Raw genomic sequence first — 23,377 nt, 5'->3', positions numbered from 1 at the left:
TCACATGATAATGGGTTAGGCTGTAAAATCCTCTTAAGGAAATAAAGGGAGTGAATAATTAGGAGTAATAATATAGCCTACCACGGGAAGTGCTCAATAAATGCTTGCTAAATGGGTTGTTTTAAATCTGTGAGGTTTTTTTTTTTAATGGAATATTTCAAGCATATATAAAAGTACAGAGAATATGTATGATGAACCCCTATGTTCCCATCATAAGCTTTAGTAATTATCATTTCATGGACAATATTGGTTTATCTGTTTCCTTGCTGTACTTCTCCACTGAATTATCTTGAAGCAGTTTCTGGATATCATAATTTTACCCATAAATATTTCACTGTCTCTGAAAGGTAAGGTGTGAAAGTACGACTTCTTTTAGTAAAGTCTTACTGTCTAACACTTTGAGGTAATGGCACTATGGACTGATAGGTGTCAAGTAGGAGAGGATGTTCATGGAGTGTACCTAGAATTTGACAGCCAGCCAGAAACTTGTTTCATTTTGAGTCTTTTCAGAGGAGGCTTACAGCAGAATGTCATTTATTTTTCCAGCATCTCCTTTTCTCGTGTGTGTGAGAGTGTGTGTGTGAGTGTGTGTGTGAGTGTGTGTGTGTGTGTGTGTGTGTGTGTGAGTGTGTGTGTAGAAGCAGGTAATGAGCCTCTGGAAAAAAATAGTATTGCAACATTTGATTTGCAGGAGGTTTCATTTCTCACTGAGCCTCTTGAAATGATGCCATTTGAAAGGAATCCCAGCCCTTAATGGCTCTAAGTCTTCTGGGAGTTCCCAGTCAGTGATGTTATTGACTGGAGAAGAACATCAGAATCATTTGTGAAAATCCTGTATTCACCTATGCTATTTGCTGTGCATAGAGAGGCTCTATCAAATCTTTGAGGAGATCCCTAGGATGATATAAAAGTAAGAAAATGAGTCTGTCTAATTTTAGATTAGAAATAATTGAAACCACTTTTCAGATGCTCAGGTTAGTTCATTAAAGCCTCCATTTTGACACCAGACTTCACAGATTTTATTAGCATACAGTATAATACAGTAAGTTTATTTTCCATTTCGATGGTTATAGGGAGTAATATGCATTTCATTATGGATGTAGGAACATCAGTTTCACAGAACATTCTTTGGGGAGGAAGGTGTTACGTAATCAACAGTGGGAAGCAAATTAAACAGAATAATCCCTTCTTCAGAGATTGTAGATTGGTAGGAGACAATGAGGTGATCAAAGGGGATTTATACAGGCTGGTGAATAAATAAATTATTGTATATAACATGACAATAATTTGATAGCATGCTACAATCTAATTTTGTTTTCTTAACTGGCTTCTTTCACTGTGTATAGAGGCACTAAAATAGTCTTTCTAGATATCCGCATAGTTTTAATTTTCTTAAGTTGTGTTGTTAACCTCATTCAGAATCCATTGAAATGGACTCATTTCAGAATCCATTGAACTGCAGTAGAAAAAATGGCTGTAATTGGCTTTGTAAATAAAATTTTTACTTAATTTGAGTTTTTCTTGGCATTCAATTGATTTAGGCTTTAGTTGCTTGGAACAATTTAGGCTGTTTAAAATGTAAATAATTATTTTTCCATGGAGTGTAACTTTGTGACTTGCCGTTGTTCATGTTATTTTTCTGTTGTATCACGATTGAAAAAAATGTTCTTTTTCAGAAATAATAGTTTGTCAGAATAATATGCTTGTATTTTGTTTAGTTGCATTTGTTAATTGCACAATTTGGAGAAAGGTTTGTGGTTTCTAGTTACTCTATTTACCCAGAAGCTCTACATGATCAGAATTCTCAAGACAGTATTTAAAGGTAAATTGGGTGTGTTTCCTGGATGTGAATAGTTAAAAAAACAAAAGAAGCTTCCACCATGCACTTACTGCTTAATGGGATACAAGGTACAATTCTGTTTCCAAAAATAGGAATTAAGTAAAATATTATATGGATAAACATTAGTAATTATATTTTCACTCTCCTGGAAAAATTCATTTTGAGACTATTCTCTTTGTCAGAGATTTTTAAAAACAGCTTTTAAAGGAAAGGTTATTTCAGCTCTTAATTTTATATATTTTTATTTTTTAGCCTTTGTAAGGGAGGAGTAGTGGAAAGGAACTGAATGAGGATGATGTAAAGAAAAGAGTCTGGGTTTTGTTGTGTCAGACTTGCTCAGTTCCTTACTACCTGAGAGTCCATAGGCAGATTTACCTTTCTGAACAACAGTTTAGTTTTCGCATCTGTAAAAATGGGAATAATAATACTTACTTTGCACAGTTGTTGTGAACATTAAATGAGAATGTGTTTAAATACGTAGCACATAAGAGGTCAGTAAATTATAGTAGCTGTTATTGTTTAAACCTCAGAAATTGGTTTTCCAAAAGCTTTGATCTATGCATGTGAAATGATTTTGAATTCATATGTACTTGCTGCTGCTGTGACTGTTTTTTTCCTTGTGATAATATTCCTTAGCCTTTATATCTCAATTATAAGCTGTTTTTAGAATTAATATACATTTGGAAGTGACGCATACACTTAAGAGAGGCAGTTATTTCAATTCAGACTGTGAAACAATAGCATCTCTAGTTGCAGAATTGGTAAGATTTTCAGGATTAGCAATCAACTTTTAAATCTGCCTTCAATCACTCAGAATTTGTCCAGTTCTGTCTTACAACATTAGTTCATTTTTTAATTCACTTATTCAGTAAATATTAAATGTCTGTTCTGTGTAGGTTGTTGTGTTGGCAAAGTTATTTTGAGCTCTTGCTATCTGCTGATTTATATTTAAGAATTAAGAAATTTTCCTGTAAGAGTGATATTCATTGATTAGGGCTGAAGATTAAGGTGAGAAGTCATGTGTATTTTGGGTAAAGAGTGGTATGAAATCATAATTAATGATTAAATTTATCTTCTTTTTCAAATTAAAAGAAATGAATGTTACTTCCTATCACATACGAGTACTATTCTTTTTTGTGTTCTTTTTTCTTTTCATTATATTTTGGTGAGTTACCTAAACTGAAATGGAAAGGATGTGATGTAAGTTGAAATTTAAGAAACTTTAGATGTTTGTTGCTTTTGAATAGAAGAAATCGCATTTTGTTGATTAGGCATTGCGTTAGTCACTACTTGAAGGGGAACCTCTGTACTCATTAGCTACCTTTTTGAAGGTAGCAGTCCCTTAAACCAATTTGTGCATCCAGTGATGAATACAGTGATGCTTTGATCAGAGGAGGATTCTGGAAACTACAGTAGTTTGATTAGCAGGATAGTGCTTAAATCATGATAACTTGTTGCTCTAATATTGTGTATTTCAGAAAGGTGGCAAGATGAATGTAGCTGAAAATTATCATTTTAAAATAGATGAAACTTCATAAGATGAAGAAATTTAGAATGAGATAAAGGACTTTATATTTACCGAGTGCATACTACAGTGCTGGGCACTGTCCTAAGTACTTACTGTGCGTTATCTTTTTAAATCTCAGCTGTGTAAGTTAAATATTGTTGACCCTATTTTAAAACAGAAAAATCAAGCTTTAAAACATTCACTAACTTGCTCAAGATCACATAGTTTCTAAACAGAAGAGTTGGAATTATGACCCCAGCGCCCATTTTCTTTTGGCCTCCTGGTTTTGGGCTTGTACTGAAATTGGCTCATCTGGATTAGTCAGTTGATCTTTTGAATCATTTGAATGAAACTCAGAAAGTGGATTTTGTCTTCAACAACACTATTAAAGTGTTGTCTTCACATTTTAATTTCATACCTATATATATTTTTTCTTTCTATTCATCATTTATTTACCTATTCCCTTTTCCAGATTTCTGACAAGGGATTTTGCTTCATTTCCTCCAAAAGAATGGTTACATTGTGATTTGGTTTCTTATTCATTGCTTTAGATATGTACATATCTATGTCATTTTCTGTTATAACTATTCTAAATTTCTTACAAGTTTAAGGCCCATCTAATACAGGTTTTGTGGTTTTTGATTTTTGTTTTTTGGTGCTTTAGGCAACACAAAGCAGTAAGAAAGTGACTCAGAAATTGTTATATTGAGTATGTAAGAGGAAGGAAAGGCAACAAATGAATGATTTCAATAGTAAATGACCAGGTCTTCGTGAAATATAAGTGATTTAAGCAAATTGGATTTAATTTTTTTCTTAGCAAGAGTCTGTTTGGTTAAGTGGCAATGGGCATAGCATTTTCTTTTTAAAGATTTCTTGTTATAGTAGTGATCTTCCCTTCTTTATCATTTAGTGTATGTTTTCTACCACTTAAGAAAATAAGTAATTAAGCCTTTTATTCTAGTTCTAGATTCATCTTCTGCTCCATAAAACATTGTTGCCCTTAATCTTCATTTCTTCTTTGTAAATGATTCTTTTCTGTTACTGAAATTCTGTGGTGTGAATTATTTTAGTCTAGCCACTCTTTATGCCATAGCACTGGAAAGAAAATTTGCTTAAGAGATATTTAAGTGTGTTATTTTTTAACCTAATCCTTTTAACTATAAATTGTTTTCTTGCATTTTCTTGGTAACCCCAGAGTATCTACAACAGATGCAGGCAGATAGTTGGTTTAAAAAAGAAGCCCACAGACTAAATCTTTTATTGAATAACTACTGTTTCTAGGTAGAAAAAGACTAGAGAATTATAATTTGAGAATTTTACTAGGTTTAAGATGTGCAAAGAGGCTGCAGGCAACGAGGAAATGCCCTTTGAAGCATTTTTACGGATACAGAGTCTTTATAGCCCTTAGGGAGCTCTACAGACATCCGCTATGCTGAGTTCTGGAAAGCTACTTTTTCCCATGCTTGCAGTCTCCTTGTGGGGTAAAGTTCTGTTAATTTTGTGTAAATATTTACTATATCTCATTTTAGCTGGCATTGCTTCCTCACACTATTAGCAATAAGGAAACCTTTGCTTATTCAATTTGAAAAGTTTACTATTATTGATATGACTAGTCAGGAGAATGTTCTGTTATCTTTGAGAGTTGACGAATTTAAAAAGTCAGATTGGAAATAATGAGGAAGTCAATAACCAATTCGCATTCCATAAATAATCTGGTTATTACAGAAATATTTGTCCATGTTTGTATTTCCATATTTTAAAATGAGGTTATTGCACAAACAGTATAATTCACTTCAGTCTTGTCACATCTGACAAATGAAATTATTGTCACTTTTATATATTTATTTGTATACTAGTAGTAATTTACATTCACATTTACTATACTTTTGCAACTATTTCTTCATTTAGTAGCAATAATAAACAGCTTCCATTTACTGAGCATTATTCTAGGTACTTTACAGGAATATTTAATACATACAACAATACTGTAAGGCAGATGCTATTCCCATTTTACAGGTGAGAAAAACTTAGATTCAGAGACATTCATTGACTAGTCCAGTATTCCCCCAGCTAGTACATTTCTGGAACCAGGTCTAAAATCCGGGTCTTTTGACCTGTGGTTCATTGTATTTGCTATTGCCCACAAGTTTGGGTGGCTATCATTTCTGTGAAGTTAGAATCCAAATACAGAGTATAAAGTTGAAATTAGAAGATTCAGTCAAAAAAGGTTATTTTGTTTCTTGTCTTTTAATGTAAATTACAGAAACAATTTCTAAACTGTGTTCCAGAGAACATCCAAGGCACTTTAATAGGAATGTAATTTTTTGTTTTGCCTAATTGTCTTATGAGCCCTATTTATTATCTTAGGCACTAAAGGCAAAGGGTAGAATGTAAAACGAAATTAACATGCAACCCCTAAGCTTTTACTATTAAAAGGTCCAATTTATTATTTAAAAAATGGTCCAATGTATTTTATTAATCAAAAATGTCCAAATTTTGCAATGTCATATAATTTATCCTGGAGTTATCTATCAGTATGACTTTGAGGTCTGACTGCGACAGTGTTGCTAACCTGTTCTGATATCAGAGGGATTATTGGTTATGAATTGGTACCAGCTGGACAGTTAACCAAGTTTCCTATTTGGAAGTGCTGAAAAGGCTGCGTGAAAAAGTTAGACGACCTGAACTTTTCGCCAACAATTCATGGCTCTTGCATCACGACAATGCACCGGCTCACAGCACTGTCTGTGAGGGAGGTTTTAGCCATTAAACAAATAACTGTATTAGAACACCCTCTCTACTCACCTGATCTGGCCCCTGATTACTTATTTCTTTATGTGAAGATAAAGGAAATATTGAAAGGAAGACATTTTGATGACATTCAGGACATCAAGTGTAATACAAGGCCAGCTCTGATGGCCATTCCAGAAAGAGTTCCAAAATTACTTTAAAGGTGGACTAGGCACTGGCATCGGTGCATAGCTTCCCAAGGGGAGCACTTCAAAGGTGACCGTAGTGATATTCAGCCATGAGGTGTGTAGCACTTTTTCTAGGATGAGTTCGCGAACTTAATTGTCTGCCCTTGTAGATCTTACGTCTTGATTAGAAGGATTCTACTTTCAAATTACTGTTTTTCTCGCTTACCTCCTTCTCCTTCTCCCCCATACCTTTCTGCATGTACTCTTTGCCTTCATTGTCATCACCAGGCTTCTAAACTCTATCTGACCCCATCTAGAACCTCTGCTCTTCCTCAGCCTTTTATTTATGTCTGGTTGATTCCTTTTGCTATTCCCTGACCACATAGTAGATACCCAATACACTTCCTGGATTACTTATTATTTTTCTTTAGCCTAACAAAAAAGTTATTTTAAAGATGATACCTTTCTTTTTGTCCTTTCTCATCCTTTCTTTACCTACCTAGGAGGTGGTAACACAACCATTAATCTCTCCTTCCAAAATTCATTTATTGAGTAAAAGTTATGTAGTAGGCATGTTAACATTTTATACATATTATTTTACTTAGTTCTCACAATGACTCTTTGAGGTAATGGGTTTTATTATATAATCTCCATTTTACAGGTGAAGAAACAGAAGGTTACAAATTTTAAGTAGCATGCCTATTGAGTGGTAAAACTGGGATTTTATTTAGTCTGAGTTTTTCTGACTTCCCAGACTGTACACTCAAACATTTGCTGTACTGCTAGATATAGTCAGTATAATCAGGTACTGTTTCTGCCTTTTTAGGGACTTCTAGTCTAATAGAGGGAGACAAACATGTAGGCAGTTGAATACACAGGGTATAGTGGAGATTCAAAAGAGAAGAATCAGTACTTTCTGGATAGATTAAAACAGAGGAGATGAATATTTATTTCTGTTGCATCCTGAAAGATGGGATGTAGTTACCAGACAGGTGAGGGATAGAAGAACATTTCAGGTGGGATAGCAGTATGAACAAAGGCACAGGGGTGAGATAATTCACGTTTTCTAGGCATACGTATAGTTCAGTGTGACTAGAGCATGGAGGTTGATGATGGGCACAATAATTGGTAAAGCTGCAGTAATAAGAGCCACCAGGTTATTTTTATGTTTTTAGGGTTATGTCTTCTGGATTGTGGAGAGCCACTGAAGGCCTTTAGGTAGAGGGGTAATAAGATCAGTGTTATGTTATAGAAAGATGGTTCGGTAGCAGTGTGAATAATGGATTAGTCTTGAGAAACAGTTTTAGGAGCAGAGATACCAGTAAGGAGACAATTTTTAATAATCCAGATGAAAAATGATGAAGGCCTGAACTGAAGTTATAACAATACAGTTTGTTGTATTAATTTAAAATAGAGAAGACAAACAGAGCTATTAAGAAGATATTAAGAATACCAGTAGTATGAAAATGGCAGGTGGTGAAAGTGAAGGCCTTATTGGTCTGAGAGTTTGGTGTTGGTACCATTCACTAAGGGGAATAGTCACATGGAGGAACATGAAAGGGAGTAGGCAATGTTTAGTTTTGTTATTTCTGTTTGGTTGACTGACTAGATGAAAAACGAAGAATAGAATAGAATATATAGTGAGGGACACAGTTTAAGGTACTATACAAGGTCTGACAATTAAGTTCGCAAATCCATCCTAAAAAAATGCTGCATACCTCATTGCTGAATATCACTACGTTTACCTTCCATGTCCTCCCCTTGGGAAGCTGTGCATCAACGCCAGCGCCTGGTCCACCCTTCAGAGCAATTTTGGAACTCTTTCTGGAATGGCCATCGGAGCTGTTGTCATATTACCCCCAATGTCTTGAATATCATCAAAATGTCTTCCTTTCGATATTTCCTTTATCTTTGGGTAAAGAAAGAAGTCATTAGGGGCCAGATCAGGTGAGTAGGGAGGGTGTTCTAATAAAGTTGTTTGTTTACTGGCTAAAAACTACCTCACACACAGAGCCAGGTGAGTTGGTGCATTGTCGTGATGCAAGAGCTGTGAATTGTTGGCGAAAAGTTCAGGTTGGCCAACTTTTTCACGCAGCCTTTTCAGCACTTCCAAATAGTAAACTTGGTTAACTGTCCAGTTGGAACAAATTCATAATGAATAATTCCTCTGATATCAAAAAAGATTAACAACATTGTTTTAACTCTTGATTTGAACTGACGGAACTTTCTTTGGTTGTGGAGAATTGGCTGACTTCCATTCTGCACTTTGACACTTTGTTTCAGGGTTGTATTGGTACACCCATGTTTCATCACTAGTGGTAACATGGCCCCAAACATCGTCTTGCCTCTCCAAAAGGTCTTGGCAAACTTCGACTCCCCTTTGCTTTTGTTCATCGTAGAGGTCCTTCGTGACCATTTTTACGCACACCTTTCTCACGCAAAGATTTTCAGTTAAGATTTTCCTGTTTCTCTATTGATGTTTACTTGGTCTGCTATGCTTCTCACAACCGACGATTTTGACGCAAAATTTGACGAGTATTTGCAATGTTTTTGTCAATTCTGCTCGTTACTGGCCACCCTGATCTCTCTTCATCAGAGAAACGTACTCGCCCCTCAGAAAACCGTTTAATGCGTTTGTACACTGCCATTTTCTTCATGGCATTATCCGCATAAACTTGGACAAGCATGTCCCTGATTTCACTTCCACTCTTGCCAAGTTTAACAAGAAATTTAAAGTTAGTTCATTGCTCTAATTCAAGCTCAGACATTCTCGCAATGGCACACAAAAACACACAACTATAATGAATGCCACTCAGCAAGACACTGCCACACGTTAACAGAAACACAGCTGTGAGACACCGTTATACCAAGGTTATGAAACCTTACTGAGCTGTTTGTACAGTGCTGTCAGTGTAAGCACACAGTAGCAAGTTATTGGACTTAATTGTCAGGCCTTATATTAATTATCTATTACTGTATAATACATTATTCCAAAACAATAAATAAACTTGCACTATCCGACACAGAAGCCACGAGACATGTGACTATTTAAATTTAAATTGGTAAAATACAATTGAAAAATTAACTTCTCAGGCACATTAACCACATTTAAATGTTCAGTAGCCACATGTAGCTAGTGGCTATTGTATTGGACATTGGACATAGAACATTTAATTATTGCAGAAAGTACTTCTGGACAGTCCTGCTAAACATTTATTATCTCTTTACTGTGATCAGGAATCTGGGAGCAACTTAGCTGGGTGGTTATGGTTCAGAGTTTCTAATGAGGTTGCAGCCGACATGTCTGCTGCTAAAGCACGGGCTCCTTGCTGGAGTTGGTATGGATCCGCTTCCACGGTGACTCACATGCTGGGAAAATGAGTGCTGGTTGTTGGTCGGAGGCCTCCCTTCCTCACCTGGAAGTGAGGTGGACCTCTCCATATGGATGTTTGAGGCATCAGGCGTTACCCAGAGCAAGCGATCATAGAAAGCAAGGTAGAAGCCATACTAACTTTTGTGAGTTGACCTCAGAAGTCAAACTCATTTTTGTAATATTCTGTCTGTTATACAGATCAACTGTATTTAGTACGAGAGGGAACTACACAAAGGCATGAATTCCAGGAGGCAAGACTCACGGGGGGTTATTTTCGAGGCTGCCCAGCACAAGTACCTCTGGAATATCCAGGTGCAAATTGTCTTCATTCTAGTTGCTGAGGGTGCAGCTCGCTGTCCCATGTGGGTTTTGAACAGGCAGCCCAGTTGCCCAACTGAGGTGCTCTAACCAACTGAGCCACTCGTCCATCCCCAATATGTACTTCTTAATCCCTTCATCTTTTTCACCCATCCCCTTAATGCCCCTCCCACCTGGCAACTATCAATTTGTTATCAGTATCTGTGAGTTTATTTTTTTTAGATTCCACATATAAGTGAAATCATAGCGTCTTTTTCTGTCTGACTTATTTTACTTAGCTTAATATCCTGAGAGTTCATCCATATTGTCAAAAATGGCAAGATTTCATTCCTTTTTATGTCTGAGTAGTATTCTACTGTATGTTCCACATCTTCATTATCTATTCATGTATCAATGAACACTTAGGTTGCTTCCATATCTTAGTTAGCTATTATACATACTGAACATAGGGGTACATATAGCTTTTCAAATTAGTGTTTTGGATTTCTTCAGATAAATACCCAGAAGTGGGATTGCTGGGTCATGTGGTAGTTATAGTTTTAATTTTTTTGAGGAACCTCAATATTGTTTTCTATATGGTTACACCAATTTTCAACAGTGCATTAGGTTTCCCTTTTCTCCACATTCTCACCAACACTTGATTTATTGATGATAGCCATTCTGACAGGTATGATGTGATATACCTCATTGTGGTTTTAATTTGCATGTTCCTCATGATTGGTGATCTTAATCATATGTCTGTTGGCCATCTATGTCCTCTTTGAAGAAATGTCTATTCAGACCCTCTGCCCATTTTATTTTAATTCAAGTTTATTGGGGTGACAATTGTTAGTAAAGTTACATAGATTTCAGGTGCACCATTCTGTATTATATCATCTGTAAATCCCATTGTGTGTTCACCACCCAGAGTCAGTTCTCCTTCCATCACCATATATTTGATCCCCTTTACCCTCCTCCTTTCCCCCTTACCCTCATCTCCCACCCCTACCCCCCTTACCCTCTGGTAACCACTAAACTATTGTCTGTGTCTATGAGTTTTTCTCATTTGTTTCTCTTTTTCTTTTATTACTGTTTTTGGTTTATATACCACATATCAGTGAAATCATACGGTTCTCTGCTTTTCCTGTGTGACTTATTTCGCTTAGCATTATACTCTCAAGATCCATCCATGTTGTCACAAATTGTACTATTTCATCATTTGTTATAGCCGAATAGTATTCCATTGTGTATATATACCACAATTTCTTTATCCGTTCATCTATCGAAGGACATTTTGGTTGCTTCCATGTCTTAGCCATGGTAAATAAAGCTGCAATGAATATGGGAGCACACATGTCTTTATGTATAAATGTTTTCAGATGGTTTGGGTAGATACACAGGAGAGGGATTGCTGGGTCATATGGCAATTCTAGTCGTAATTCTTTGAGGAACCTCCACACTGCCTTCCATAATGGCTGCACCAGTCTGCATTCCCACCAACAGTGTATGAGAGTTCCTTTTTCTCCACAGCCTCTCCAACATTTGTTGTTATTTGTCTTGTTGATGATAGCCATTCTGACTGGGGTGAGGTGATATCTCATTGTGGTTTTTATTTGCATTTCTGTGATGATTAGTGATGTTGAGCATTTTTTCATATGTCTATTTGCCATTTGTATGTCCTCTTTGGAGAAATGTCTCTTCAAGTCCTCTGCCCATTTTTCAATTAGGTTGTTTGTTTTTTTGTTGTTGAGTTGCATGAGTTCCTTGTATATTCTGGATACTAGCCCCTTATCGGAGGCACTGTTTGCAAAAATCTTCTCCCATTCAGTTGGTGGCCTCTTTATTTTGTCAATGGTTTCTTTTGCTGTGCAGAAGCTTTTAAGTTTCATATAGTCCCATTCGTTTATTTTAGCTTTTACTTCCATTGCCTTTGGAGTCAAGTTCATAAAATGCTCTTTGAACCCAAGGTCCATAAGTTTAGTACCTATGTTTTCTTCTATGCAGTTTATTGTGTCAGGTCTTATGCTTAAGTCTTTGATCCATTTTGAATTAACTTTGGTACATGGTGACAAATAGCAGTCCAGTTTCATTCTTTTGCACGTGGCTATCCAATTCTCCCAGCACCATTTATTGAAGAGGCTGTCTTTGCTCCATTGTATGTTTTTAGCTTCTTTGTCAAAAATTATCTGTCCATATTTATGTGGTTTTATTTCTGGGTTCTCAATTCTATTCCATTAGTCTATGTGTCTGTTTTTCTGCCAATACCATGCTGTTTTGATTATTGTAGCCCTGTAGTACAAGCCAAAGTCAGGAAGTGTGATACCTCCATTACTGTTCTTTTTTCTTAAGATTGCTTTGGCTATTCGGGGTCTTTTGCGGTTCCAAACAAATCTGATGATGTTTTGTTCTATTTCTTTAAAAAATGTCATTGGGATTTTGATGGGGATTGCATTGAATCTGTATATTGCTTTGGGTAATATGGCCATTTTAACTATGTTGATTCTTCCAATCCATGAGCACGGAATGTCTTTCCATTTCTTTGTGTCTTCTTCAATTTCTTTCAAAAATGTCTTATAGTTTTCAGCATATAGGTCTTTCACATCCTTGGTTAAGTTTATTCCTAGGTATTTTATTCTTTTTGCTGCAATTGCAAAAGGAATTGTTTTTGTATTTCTTTTTCTGAGATTTCATTGTTAGTATATAGGAAGGCAATGGACTTTTGTGCGTTGATTTTGTAGCCGGCAACTTTACTGTATTCGTTGATTGTTTCTAATAGCTTTTTGGTGGAGTCTTTAGGGTTTTCTATATATAGCATCATGTCATCTGCAGAGTGATAATTTAACTTCTTCATTCCCAATTTGGATGCCTTTTATTTCTTTCTCTTGCCTGATTGCTCTGGCAAGGACTTCCAACACTATGTTGAAAAGCAGAGGTGATAGGGGACATCCCTGTCGTGTTCCTGAACGTAGAGCAAAGGGCTTCAGTTTTTCTCCATTAATTATGAGATTAGCAGAGGGCTTGTCATATATGGCCTTTATTATGTTAAGGTATTTTCCTTCTATACCCATTTTATTAAGTGTTTTAATCATAAATGGATGTTGTATCTTGTCAAATGCTTTTTCTGCATCAATTGATATAATCATATGATTTTTGTCCTTTATTTTGTTTATGTGATGTATCACATTGATGGATTTATGATGTTGAACCATCCTTGTGCCCCGGGATGAACCCCACTTGGTCGTGATGAATAATCTTTTAATGCATTGTTGTATTCGATTTGCTAGAATTTTATTTAGGATTTTTGCATCGGTATTCATTAGAGATATTGGTCTGTAGTTTTCTTTTTTGTGCTGTCCTTACCAGGTTTTGGTATCAGGGTAATGTTGGCCTCATAAAATGAGTTAGGGAGTACTGTCTCTTCTTCAATTTTTGGAAGAGTTTGTGCAGAATTGGTATTAGATCCTCTTTGAAGGTTTGGTAGAATTCACTAGTGAAGCCATCTGGTCCCGGACTTTTGCTTTTGGGAAGGTTTTGGATGACTGATTCAATTTCGTTACTGGTGATCGGTCTGTTTAGATTTTCCAGTTCTTCATGGTTCAGCCTTGGAAGGCTATATGTTTCTAAGAACTTGTCCATTTCTTCTAGGTTGTTGAATTTGGTGGCATATAGTCCTTCATAGTATTCTTGGATGATCCTTTGTATTTCTGTGGTGTCCGTGATAACTTCCCCTTTTACGTTTCTGATTTTGTTAATCAGTGTCTTCTCTCTTTTTATCTTAGTAAGTCTAGCCAAGGGTTTGTCAATTTTGTTAATCTTTTCAAAGAACCAGCTCTTTGTCACATTAATTTTTTTTATTGTCTTTTTGTTCTCTATATCATTTCTGCTCTAATTTTTGTTATTTCCTTTCTTCTGCTGACCTTGGGTTTTCCTTGTTCTTCTTTTTCTAGTTCTTTAAGGTGTAACATGAGGTTATTTATTTGGGAGTTTTCTTGTTTCTTGAGATAGGCCTGTAATGAGATAAATTTCCCTCTTAAAACTGCTTTCGCTGCATCCCAAAAATTTTGGTAGGATGTATTTTCATTGTCATTTGTTTCTATGTATCTTTTGATCTCTCCTCTAATTTCTTCTTTGACCCAGTCCTTCTTTAAAAGTATGTTGTTTAATCTCCATGTATTTGTGTTTTTTCCGCTTTCTTTTTACAGTTGATATCCAATTTCAAAGCCTTGTGATCAGAGAATATGCATGGTATGATTTCAATCTTCTTAAATTTGTTGAGACTGATTTTATGTCCCAATATATGGTCTATCCTTGAGAATGTTCCATGTACACTAGAAAAGAATGTATAGTCTGATGTTTTAGGATGAAGTGCTCTATAAATGTCAATTATGTCCATTTCATCTAATGTGTCATTTAGGGCTACTATTTCGTTATTTATTTTCTGTTTGGATGATCTATCCATAGCTGTCAATGATGTATTTAAGTCCCCTAGTATAATTGTGTTTTGGTCAATTTCTCCCTTTAGTTCTGTTAGTAGTTGCTTGGTGTATTTCGGTGCTCCCTGACTGGGGGCATAAATATTGATGACTGTTATGTCTTCTTGTTGTACAGTCCCCTTCACCATTATGAAATGTCCATCTTTGTCTCTTGTTATCTTTTTCACCTTGAAGTCTGTTTCATCTGATATCATTATGGCTACACCTGATTTTCTCTGGGTACCATTTGCTTGGAGTGTCAATTTCCACCCTTTCACTTTGAGTCTATGCTTGTCCTTGTAGCTGAGATGTGTCTCTTGGAGACAGCATATGGTTGGGTTTAGTTTTTTGATCCAATCTGCTGCTCTGTGCCTTTTTATTGGTGAGTTCAGTCCATTTACATTTAGGGTGATTATTGATATGTGAGGATTTCCTGTCATTCTATCTTTAGTTTTCTGGTAAGGCTGTGTCTCCATTGTTTCTTTGCCTTTTTGTTGTTGTCTATTATTTCTGTGTGGTGGTATTCTATGATGTTTCCTCTGTTTCTTCTTTTATTTCAGTATATATTTCAGTTCTGGATTTTTTTGAGTGGTTACCCTTAAGTTTATGTAAAAGAAAGTTTGATATTTAGAGTATTCCATTTTCTTCAGCACGCTTACTTTCTCCATTCCCATATTCGGTTCAGGCCTTTACTCTCCCCTTTTTGAGTTTTGGTTGCCACAAATTGTCCCTGTTGATGGTGGTCGAATAGCCTCCTTTAGTATTTCTTGTAGTGCAGGTCGTGTATTAGAAAATTCCCTCAGCTTCTTGATGTCTGGAAAGGTCTTTATTCCTCCTTCATATCTAAAGGATATCTTTGCTGGATATATTATTCTTGGCACATGATTTTTCTCTTTCAATAGTTTGAATATTTGGTTCCACTCCCTCCTGGCTTGTAGAGTTTCTGCTGAAAAATCTGATGATAATCTAATGGGCTTTCCTTTGTTGGTTACCGTCTTCTTTTCCCTGGCTGCCTTGAGGATTCCTTTTTTGTCGTTGACTTTAGACAGCTTCAATACAATGTGCCTTGGAGAAGGCCTGTTGGGATTGAGGTAATTAGGTGTTCTATTTGCTTCTTGGATTCGAGGGTCCAGTTCTGTCCACAAATTTGGGAAGTTCTCATCGACAATTTGTTTGAATATATTCTCTGTTCCCTTCTCTCTTTCTTCTCCTTCTGGTATGCCCATTATTCTTATATTGCTCTTTCTGATGGAGTCAGAAAGTTCTTGTAGAGTTCTTTCATTTCTTTTAAGTCTCAAGTCTCTTTCTTCTTCTATCTGTGTCATTTCCAGGTTTCTATCTTCGATGTCACTGATTCTTTCCTCCATCTGGTCAACTCTACTACCTAAGCTGGTTATTTCATTCTTAATTTCTTCTATTGAGTTCTTAATCTCCAGAAATTCTATTTGGTTCTTTTTTAAAATTTCAATCTCTTTCGTAAAATGCTCATGCTGTTCTTTGATTGAGTTTCTGAGTTCCTTTAACTGCCTATCTGTGTTTTCTTGTATCTCGTTGAGTTTTTTCAGAACTGCAATCTTGAATTCTCTGTCATTTAAGTCACATATTTCTGTATCTTTAAGTGCCTTCTCTGGAGATTTTTCACTTTCTTTCTGAGCTATCTTGTTGCCTTGGTTATTCATGGCGATTACTGGTTTACTATTTCTCTTCCTAGACATCTACAGGAGTGACTTCTGCAACAAGTTGATAGGAAGAGGTCTTTCTTTTGTTTTCCAGTACTTGTTGGTAGAACGTTTTACTTTTTCTTTGACTGCAGGCTTTTTTTTTTTTTTTTTTCCTCTCTCACAAGGTAGTGCTATGTTTTCTCTGCACTATTCCAGCTTCTCACACACTGAGGGGATTCCCTGGGAGATGGGCTTCTCCTCTGTTAATAGTTCTCCTAGGTCACAGGGCGCAGTGTCCCGGTGGGTATGCGGAGAGCTTTTGATGTTCCAAAGCTCTTCCAGCTCCTGATTCAGAGCCCGTATGTTTCAGCAGTTCTGTTTACTCCTGCAGGGATCCGCCCAGATAGGTGGGGTCAGGGGCAGGGTGAGCTGTGAGAGGTGGCCCAGAGCAATGGCGGTGACCACCACCACAGCCGGTCCTGCTTCCATAGCTCTCTTCCCTTTGCCGGAACTAGTTGGGCTGTGGATTTGTGTTTGTGGGCCACAGTTCTCAAATATAGCAAATTTTCTGTTGTTTTTATCTGACACTGCTACTGTTTCGCTTCTAGCACCAGGCAGGTAGGGGCGGGGCGAGCTCTGGGAGGGGAGGGAAGGGGCGGCTAGTCTCAGTGCCTAAGGCTCCGTTCTCTGCTGGGCAGTGCGGGCTTAAACCACCGTTTTCAGCCTTTTTCCCTCAGTCTTTTCTCCGAGGTCTCTGCCGTGAGCGTTGGGTTCAGCCGTGTTATATGCTGTCCCCTCAGCCCTGTGGAGCCCTGGCGGAGCCCTAGCAGTCCGATCTCCCGCAGCTGCGGTAGTTCTGGGAAGCAGCGAGCTTGGCGCACTGAGCTAGGTCTGCGTCCTGCGCCCGCGGAGCTTCGTCTCCGCTCACTTCTCACTTTCCTCCTCCCCCCCGCTCGAGCACGCGAATCTCCCACCTGTAGGTGATTTCAGTCGGTAGTGGGCCTCTTCGTCTTGCCTGTCTGCTGTGCAGGGAGTCCTTTGTGGAGTTTTTGTTGTTCGATTCTTTGTATATTCCAGGGGAGCTTTACAGAGGCTCACCTCACTCCGCCATTTTTCCGGAAGTCTATCTCTCCATAAAGTTTAAATGATAGCCTTACTGGATAAAGCAATCTAGGTTGTAGGCCTTTGTTTTCCATCAGTTTGAGTATCTCCTGCCACTCCCTCCTGGCCTTCAATGTTTCTGCAGAAAAGTCATTTGATAGTCTTATGGGAGTTCCCTTGTATGTAACCCTCTGTCTTTCTCTTGCTGCTTTTAGGATTCTTTTTCTTTAACCTTTGCCATTTTAACTATAATGCGTGTTGGTGTGGACCTGTTTGGGTTTGTCCTGGTTGGAATTGTCTGCACTTCCTGGGCTTGTATGTTGGTTTCCTTCATCAGGTTAGCGAAGTTTTCGGACATTATTACTTCAAATATGTTCTCAATCCCTTGCTTCCTCTCTTCACCTTCTGGTATTTCTATGATGCGCATGTTCTTGCGCTTGATGTTATCCCACAGGTCTCTTAAACCATCTTCATTGTTTTTTATTCTTTTTTCTTTTTGTTGTTCTGTTTGGGTGATCTCTGCTAACTTGTCTTCTAAGTCGCTGATTCGATCCTCTGCTTCATCTAACGTGCTGTTAATTCCTTCAAGTGAGTTCTTTATTTCGGTAATTGTGTTCTTTAATTCTAATTGGTTGTTCGTTATGATTTCTACATCCTTCTTGATGTCGTCTCTAAGCACCTTAAACATTCTTATCATCAGTGTTCTGAACTCTGTCTCTGATGGGTTGGTTACCTCTGTTTCATTTGGCTCCATTTCTGGAGGTTTCTTCTGTTCTTTTATTTGGGACATGTTTCTTTGTTTCCCCATTCTGGCTGACTCTCTGTGTTTGCTTTGCTGTATTAGGTAGATGCCCTGGAGTTCTTAGTTCTTGCTGGGTTCTCATACGTAGTATGTGTCCTTTACATTTGACTTGCACTACTTCATTCTTCTCTGCATGTGCTCCAAAGGTGACTCTTGTGTTGTGTATATTGTCCTGTTAAAGAAAATCTTTAATTGCTTTTCACTTGTTAGTAGGTGGGGTTAACTCCTAGGCTGACTAGTTGTGAGACTTGGCTCTGCCCACTGCAGGGTGTTCTGCTGCGTGAGGGTTGACCACTTAAATGTGGTTTGGCCTCTATAAGCTCTTGTGCCTGTAGAGAATTCCCTCTGGGTGTGTCACTTGTAGGTCAAACCCGGTAGTACTCTGGTTTGGTCTGGAGTTGGCCTCTGGGTGTGTTGCATCTTGTGTCTCTTGGTCTTGGCCCTGGTGTAGGGCAATTTCATAACAAAGCAAATCACCAAGCACAACAACAACAACAACAAAGAAAAAATCAAATACATTCACATGTAAAAACAACCGACATCACCCTCTCAACACAGGCAAAGATATCAAAGATATAAAGACAAAACAAAACAAAACAAAGAGCAGCACCAGTCTTGGCTTAAGCCCACCAAGTAATCTCCAGGTTGTGCTCTGCTGTACCAAAGAGTCCCCTGTGTATTGTGCAGGCAGAGCCGGTCACCTGGTGCCCAGAGTGACGTTGGGACTGCAGATTTAGATGCGTGGGGCTGAGGGGTCTGGACGGTAGGTTTTACAAAGCCAGTGCAGTTTCTGCCCTTGCCTGCACATATGCATACTGAGAGTAGCACCACCAGCCCTGTGTCCAGTTCTCCCGAGTCTTAGGGCACTTCTTCCGTGTGTGTTTGGGGGGGGAGGGGGGGTGCGTGGGCGGGAGATATCTGAGCTGCTGAAAGCTGGGAGCTGCGTCTGCCGCTCACTGCTGATCCCTGGGAGTGCCTCCACAGATGTAATTGCCAGGCTCAAGGCAGACCAGAAAGGGTGGGGACTGCGGATGGAGGGGTCTTCTCTTTCCCAGCCCAGCTGTGTCACACTCTTTCCGCAGACCAGAAAAGGTGGTGGCTGCAGGCGGAGGAGTCCCCTGTCTCCTAGCCCAGCAAAACCCACACTCCTCCCAGCCTCTTCCCTGGGCCAGAGCCGCCCGCCAGTCTTCTCACAGCCCGAGCACTAAGGCTCGTCTGTAATCTGACACTACTCCTCAGTTCAGGGGCCAGTTGAAGTCTCTGGAAGGGCGGGGGTAGGATTGGAAGAGCGGGGGGTGGGGCCCAGTTATGGAGTTTGTGTCCTTTGTCCAGCCTAGGGCTTAACTTGAGGTATCAGTTGAGGTTATTGCCTCAAATGCTAGATATGCTGCCCCCTCAGCGGGAGAGATTAGCTGTGGGACACAGGGAAAGAGCCCACCTCCTGGCTTTTGTGTTCTCTGTTCCGTCCTGGGATCCCCTGCGTCTCTGCGCTGCGGATGTCAGCCGGATTTCCACCGTCGCAGATGCAGGTCGCGTCTCCACAGCCGGAAGTGCGGGCCGCATCTCCATTCTGCTCCCTTCCCTCTTCCCCTGCTCGCCCAGTTTGCCCACCTGCAAGTAATCCTTGCACGAGTCTCTTAGCTGTTCTGTGTGATGAGCAGAGAGTCCTTTGATGGGTTGTAAATGTCCCGTTAAGATCTGGAGGAGAACTCAAAAAGTGCGCCCCGCTGCTGCCATTCCTATGATGTCACTCTTCTATCCTTATGTCTTGATTACCTTAAATCTTTAAATAAGATAGAAGTCTCCAACTTTGTTGTGTGTTTTTTTTAAATTGTTTTGATGCTTTTAGATCCTTTGTATTTCCATATGAATTTTAGAAACAGAATTTCAATTTCTGTTTTTTAAAAGAACAGAAATTCTGAGTATGTTTTTGTTGATTTTGGGTATGTTTGTGTTGAATCTAGATCAAGTTAGAGAATCAGCATCTTAACAGTATGAGTCTTTTGATTCATGAACATAATCTCTCTATTTATTGAATTCTTTAATTTCTGTCAAACGATTCTATCATTTTCAGCATATGGGTTTTGCCTAGAGTTTAACTTCATCTCAATGTGTTTCTTGTGTTTTAAAGTTATCTTAAATGGTATTGCCAACTTTTAATTTGTTGCTACTATATAGAAATTCCATTGCTTTTTGTATATTGATCTTGTGTACTGTTGTCTTGAAAAATGATTAGTTCTAGTTTTTTTCTATATAGATTCCTTTGGCTTTTTTACATAGATAATCATGTTATCTGTGGTTAAAGACAATTTTACTTCTTTCTTTTCAGTCTGTAAGACTTTTTTATATTTATTTTCTTATACGTTTGGCTAACATGTTACATAGAATTTGCGAGAAGAGTCATGTAGACATCCTTGCCTTGTTCTCAATCTTAGAGGGAAAGCATTCAGTCTGTTACTATTAAGTATGGTATTTTGTGTTTGATTTTTATAGATGCTCTTTATTAGTTTAGGGAAGTTACCTTCTATCTTTTTGAGAAATTTTCTAATTAATGGTTATTGAATTTTGTAAAATGTTTCTGCATCTATTGAGATGGTTATATGGTTTTTCTTTTTCAGAGTGGTGATAATGGTGAATTATATTGAATTTTGAGTATTGAGCCAACCTTACATTCCTGGGATAAACCCTAATTAGTCATTAGGTATTCTTCCTTGTATATATTGATAAATTTGGTTTGCTAATATTTTAGCCCTAGTATCATGAGAACAGATCCTGCACTCTAAATGTTCCTCTGTGTGTCCCCTTTGTAGTCAATTACTATCCCCTCCCTATTCCCTAGTAACCACTAATCTGTTTTTTGTCTGTTTTAAATTTTGCATTTTCAGAGTATCATATGCATAGAATAATATGAATTTGGATTTTGCATCTGCCTTCTTTAACATAGCAAAATGCATTTAAGATTTATCTATATTGTTTTGTAAATTAATAGTTTATTCTTTTTAAATTGTTAAATACTATTCCATTGTATGGATGAATCGTAATTTAGTTTTTCATTCCCCTGATGAAAGACATCTTGGTTACTTCCAGTTCTTAGAAGTTATGAGTAAAGCTGCTATAAACATCCAAGGACAGGTTTTAGTGTGGACTTAGATTTTCACATCACTTTGGTAAATACCTAAAAGTGCAATTTATGGGTCATATGGTTGTTTGATAAGTTGTATCACTACTTCTCTATTAAGTACTTATAAACCATAAATATAGTACATTTGTTCTTTCATATTGCCCAAGAAGAATATTAAAGTCATTAGTCTCTAGTTAAGAAAATCTACTCATCTATCTGTCTTTTTGTTCTTTTATTTATTTATTTTTTACAAACTACATTTGCCAAATGTGTGGTTCCTTGGGACCTGATTCTTCATAAATCACTAACTGTGATTCTGAATTTATAAATGAATTCACAGAACCCTGGGCTGTAGTTTATGTGAGTAAAATGATTACTGGGTTTAAAATGAGATATATTCAGATGTTTTTTAGGGAATATGCTTTATAAAACAAATAATATGTTCTTCATCATTACTAAAATATTGACCCAGAAATTATGTGTGTGCAAATTGTCATGTTGGGTTGATGCTTCAGGAAAGGAGAGGCTAATGAATCTTCTTTATGTGGCAATGCATTTGTTAGAGAGCAGTGTTTGAGGCAAATTACTGTTTTAGCAAATTACATGGCTTCTAGGGGTTAGATTGAGTGAATATGTCTTTCTTGTCCCTCCCTTATTTTACTCTAAGTGGCAGGTATGCTAGTTAACAGAGTGCCAGACATCATGATGCCTCGGGCATAGTTAGATATGAGGGAAAATTTACAGTAATCAAACACAAACCAACAGAATAGCATGAAGAAATGTCAATCTTCCCAGCCTTTCTTACAAACTTAATTAGGGTTATTGGGGCCAAAAATGTTTTTCCTCCCATTTTTTATCTGTTTCTCCTCTGTCCTCACTTCCTGTCCCAGATTGTCTTTGAAGGGGTCATACTACCAACAAGAGGAGGCTTTTCTTGTAAGTATCAATTAATTTTATTTATTTGGCTTTAGGGAAAGGAGCATTAGCAACAACAAAATTTTAAGATTTTTGAGGCACTCCATTTATGATAGAGACACTGTTTTCATAAAAATCATACTTTATTCAGTAAGTTCTGACGAAAGTTAATATTTTGTGGCTCTATAATTGGATCATTAGCAAGTATTTTTAATTTTGTGGGCGCTGTTTGGCTTGCTTTCTTTAAAAAAAATTATTAGCTAAGTCTTGGCTTTCTTTATTATTTATGTATTTTTATGTGTAGTCTTCTAGAGCTGTGTACATGGATGCTGTTCTTTGCCGTTCCATTAGCAGTGCAGTGTCGGGCTTCAGTTGATGATAGTAGATAATTGGGGGTGGGAGGAGAGGTAGGGTTTCTTCATATCATCCCTGGTGGCCAGCAAAATCATCTGAGAAATGTCTTTCCAATGGTCTCAAATGTATATATAAAGGAAAAGCCTAAGATTGCTTTGGTGAGGATTTCATTCTCCTCTACTCCATGGAAACGAGCCTTTTGGCTTTTACTTGTCTGCTGATTTGCCCAGTGATCCAGGTAATCTATAGCAGTCTTTGTTTTCTCTGTGGTGTGTGAAATGTAGCAAAATGGTAGAAAAATAGCTTCAGTGAAAGGGGTATAGCTATGACACAGGAATAAAAATAAAAAAGGAAAAGGATATTTTTACATCATTCATTATTCTTACAATAGCTTTTAAGGTTTCTTCATGTTTTAAAAAGCCTTATTTTACCTTAACGAAGAAAATTCCTAGATTTGACAACCTGTGCTTTAATTGCTTAGCTTGAGAACAAAGGTTTTAATATCCAGCATGGCCGGGATATTTTTATTCAAAAGGAAAGGAAACAGCATCCAGTTTAGAACTGAATTAACATAACTTCTCTTGAATTTTAGCTAGGGACTTTGATTTATTATTCTGTAAATTGTGATTTAATTATCTGAAGCTTCAATATGGTTGTTTCCCTTTGATACCTAAGGGTCACTGGATAGGATATTGGGGATGGGGGCAGGGATTAATCTAATAGTGGGGGAGGGGAATGTTTTTACAGAGCAATCTTCATGATTGTTTTTTCATTTGAAAATAAATTGGAATATACAATCATTTGGAAAAGGCGACATCCATGGCATCAGACTCTCTTACCAATTTGAATTATTTTATCCTTTGTTCAGTTTTTGGTTATTTTTGCTGTTGACAGCTAAAATGCTGGTTATAAATATGAAGAAGCTGCTGGATTACTATGTGATGGCATTGGAATTGCATTCTGGTTTTTTTTTTCCATTCATATCTGTGAAACAGGAACAAAGGCATGAATGTGAA

The 23,377-nt window shown here is 37.5% G+C and overlaps 1 protein-coding gene across 7 annotated transcripts in view; it reads left to right on the top strand.

Annotated features, from left to right (window-relative positions):
• The window catches only part of ARHGEF12 (Rho guanine nucleotide exchange factor 12), a 165,652-nt gene that overhangs the window by 8,409 nt on the left and 133,866 nt on the right, over positions 1 to 23,377 (top strand). Inside the window, exon 1 of one of the 7 annotated variants that reach the window (XM_074335327.1) lies at positions 22,385 to 22,599. The exons of the other annotated variants lie outside the window; for them this stretch is intronic. The gene's annotated coding sequence lies outside the window, so the exon portion shown is untranslated. Of the gene's footprint in view, positions 1 to 22,384; positions 22,600 to 23,377 lie in introns of those variants that run through there. 7 annotated transcript variants of the gene reach the window in all.

The sequence above is a fragment of the Rhinolophus sinicus genome, linkage group LG06, assembly GCF_036562045.2.
Source record: "Rhinolophus sinicus isolate RSC01 linkage group LG06, ASM3656204v1, whole genome shotgun sequence".
NCBI lineage: Eukaryota > Metazoa > Chordata > Mammalia > Chiroptera > Rhinolophidae > Rhinolophus > Rhinolophus sinicus.
Note: the sequence above shows the minus strand (reverse complement) of the source record. Positions and strands in the feature narration are given on the sequence as shown.